Consider the following 3,520-nt stretch of genomic DNA (forward strand, 5'->3'; position numbering starts at 1 on the left):
CCAAGGATTGGAAAGCTTCCGCAGTGATCCCCCTCTTCAAAGGGGGAGACACCCTGGACCCAAACTGTTACAGACCTATATCCATCCTGCCCTGCCTATCTAAGGTCTTCAAAAGCCAAGTCAATTAACAGATTACTGTCCATCTCGAATCCCACCGTACCTTCTCCGCTGTGCAATCTTGTTTCCTAGTTTTCTAACCTTTATAAGAACAAATTCTTATTTTCAATGATGGCCTCAGAGCAGTGGGTTAACTGCCTGTTCAGGGGAAGAACAACAGATTTGTAACTTGTCAGCTCAGGGATTTGAACTTGCAACCTTTCGGTTACTAGTCCAACACTCTAACCACTCGGCTACCCTGCCGCCCTGTAATGTAGAGAAACATTTTGTCACAATCCCGTCCATGTATTCATACTGTGGGATTCCAGTTCCATGTTTTACAGTAGCCAGACGGCAGGAGTGATATGCCATGTGAACTATGGAATGCCAGCAAACTTCTGAGTAAAGTTAAACTAAACTATACGAATGCCCCGACCTCAGTTCTTATAAACATAAGCCATCTAAATAACTGGATGTTACGCCAGTGACATCAATAAGGGATCATAGCTTTCACCTGGATTCACTAGGTCTGTCTATGTCATGGAAAGAACCGGTGTCCTTAAAGTTTTGTATACTCAGTGTAGAGTATATATTTATGTCTCTGGTATGGTATATGTGAGGTATCACCTGTATTCATTTCAGTAACTCTATGCCAGTGGAAACAGTCCATTCTCAAATCAAATTTATTTGGCTTCAAAATTGCTTAATATAAAGGCATAGTATGTGATTTGGTAAGCTGACGATTTTCGGGAAATATTATGTCACCCTTGTGTTATGTACATGTGTTGTGTGTATGTGTGCAGAGCCTGGGCGTCCAAGGCTACCTCTGTGGAGCCCGGGTCGGTGGTGATCATGATTCACATTGAGGTTGCCACAGGATGCTGGATGGTACTTCCTGAATGAGAAGATTCAGAGGGGGTTGGTTAGGTTAGCAATGCAGCTGAACACATTGTCTGAATAGTGATGTACTGTGTACCAAGTGCTGTACAGGACTTACAACACATTCAGATAGTACTGAAGCTTTGTGACGTGAAGATATGGCAGTTACTGCAGTGGTGTGGAGGCTGCATTGTGGGGTCTGGTGGACTGACAGAGTTGGCAGGAGAAGATGGAGGAGCCTGGAGGTCAAAACATGATGAATAAAATTTAAAAAAAATAAAATACCAACTGTTAAAGTCTAAGATATATGTCAGGAACCTTTTGACAGTTGGTTATGATAAAAAAGATTTACATCAGGTAAAACTAGACAACTGGATTAGACTGAAGATGTGTATAGTTGAAAACAATGCAATGTGTAAAGCACGTGTGTTCCTTGTTGGCAGTGGAAGCTGGAACATAGATCACTCCAATCATAACACCCACAGAACATATATAACAAGTTCCTCTAGATTTGCATTCAGTTTAACTGAGGTACAGTATCATATTGTAGCATTGATGTCAGTGGAGAAGAATCTGCACCTACCTGCTCTGTGGTCCCACCTGGCTCCTCAATGAAGTAGAGGTTGAGCAACATGGGGTACTATGAAGATTAATTTTGGGTACCAATATTTGTAATTCGATATCAATATAACAGTAGTTTTTTTTAGTAGTTTATGTTCTAGTTCAAATTCTGGTATATTCATTTTCTAGTTTGAGTTCTAGTAAATTCATATTCTAGTTGATGTTCTAGTAAATTCATAATCTAGTTTATATTCTAGCAAGTAACTTCATAGTTTAGATTATAGTAAATTCATAATGTAGTTTATATTCTAGCAGGTAACTTCATAGTTTAGATTGTAGTAAATTCATAATGTAGTTTATATTCTAGCAGGTAATTTTATAGTTTAGATTGTAGTAAATTCATATTCTAGTTTATGTTCTAATCTTTTAATGTTCTGGTAGTTTGTATTTTAGTATTACAAGCGCAAACATTAGGCATAAAATAAGTTAAATGACAACTTCAATCTCCAGGATCTCTCCCCTCTCTTCAAACAGGAATAACAACATAGTTAAGTGATGACGCCAAAGAAGCGAGTGTTTGAAGTTAATACAGTTGATGTCAGAAGTTTGGCTGGAAACGTTCTATATCCCTTGCTAGCTAGCTAGCTAGCCAACTGTGGCTAACTTACAGTCATGTCAAAAAGTGCAGCCAGAATAACAGCAAAGTAGCTGTTCTATTTACATTTATTTGGATACATCCATAACAATGAGCTAATGACGCACGTGCCGTGCCCTCTCGACAGGACACTGTTGTTCAGAAGAGCTAGCCAACAACACAACTAACACAATCACTTCAAACTGAAGCTGGAACGACAGCAAACTAGCTACACTTCGTATCATTTTTGTATGTTTTTGATTGATAATTCTTTGTATATATCCATAGAAATTATGCTGATTCATGATTTCGACTGGTTGAGAAAAGCTGCTTGCCTGTCTGTCTCATCCCGACACCTGGAGATCAAATTTGATTATTCAAATAATGTTGCAAATGTCAGAGACAGAAAGAAGCGTTTATACAAATTCTCCAGTGTTGAGAACTAAATGTGAAATGTGAGATAATATCTAGATGTTTTTTTATTGCCTGGATGGGCTGGATTGCGCAGTCATATGGAAATAGGCATTTTAACGTCATAGATTTAGCCGGAGGTAAGTTGTGGAATAGACACCGGCTGGAATGTGCTTTTAACCAATCTTATGCCTGCCCATACCAACAAGTCCAAATCCTCACACAGATACAGATACAGACTTAGACTTTATGTCCTGCAAATGAGTAACCCCCATCCGAGTCAGCCCTGGTTGCATCCTTATCACATTGGCAGCCATGAGGGGTGGCTCATTCCTTGGGCAAGAAGAAAAAAGAAAAAACATTTGACATCCAAATGCATTCAGCTGAAATGTGTCTACTGCATTTAAACCAACCCTGGGGAATAGTAGGTTAACTGCCTTGATCAGGGGCAAAATTACAGATTTTTACCTTGTCAGCTTGGGGATTCGATCCCAACGCTCTAACCACAAGGCTATAATATGGTCACCGCAACAGCCCTATTCATGCAGAAGGTATTCAATAAGGTGTTGGCCATTGTTTATTTTGTCACATCCATGGATACCCATAGCTCTCTCATTGTTGCTATTGTCGGATCCCACAATAGAAAAGTTGTCACTGATAACCAGAAATGTGTAATGCTGGGGTTCGTTAGAAATAGCCAGTTGTAGTTGTTTGTGCCAGCTGTCCTTGTCCTCCTTTTCAAATTTGTTGGTGGGTGCATAGCTCTGCAAGATTGTGAGTTTGCAGAACCTAGCTCTCAGGGTCTTAGAGGCACGAAAACCTCCCCACCACAACAAAGTCATAGCACAAGGAGAGGAAGCTGAGGTGGAGCAACATGGGAGATAACCAGAATTGTTTTGACCTGAGATTCAGCAGTTAAATCATCTAAATCTTTCAGGT

At 39.9% G+C, this 3,520-nt stretch overlaps 1 long non-coding RNA gene across 1 annotated transcript; it reads right to left on the bottom strand.

Annotated features, from left to right (window-relative positions):
• Positions 1-877: 877 nt before the first annotated feature.
• LOC109890082 (uncharacterized) lies at positions 878-1,596 on the bottom strand. Its single transcript, XR_002255367.2, has 3 exons — positions 1,559-1,596; positions 1,094-1,214; positions 878-991 (listed from the first exon to the last, which is right to left on the bottom strand). It is a non-coding gene; the product is annotated as an uncharacterized LOC109890082 (long non-coding RNA).
• Positions 1,597-3,520: the final 1,924 nt, after the last annotated feature.

Source organism: Oncorhynchus kisutch, unplaced genomic scaffold (assembly GCF_002021735.2).
Source record: "Oncorhynchus kisutch isolate 150728-3 unplaced genomic scaffold, Okis_V2 scaffold1194, whole genome shotgun sequence".
Classification (NCBI taxonomy): domain Eukaryota; kingdom Metazoa; phylum Chordata; class Actinopteri; order Salmoniformes; family Salmonidae; genus Oncorhynchus; species Oncorhynchus kisutch.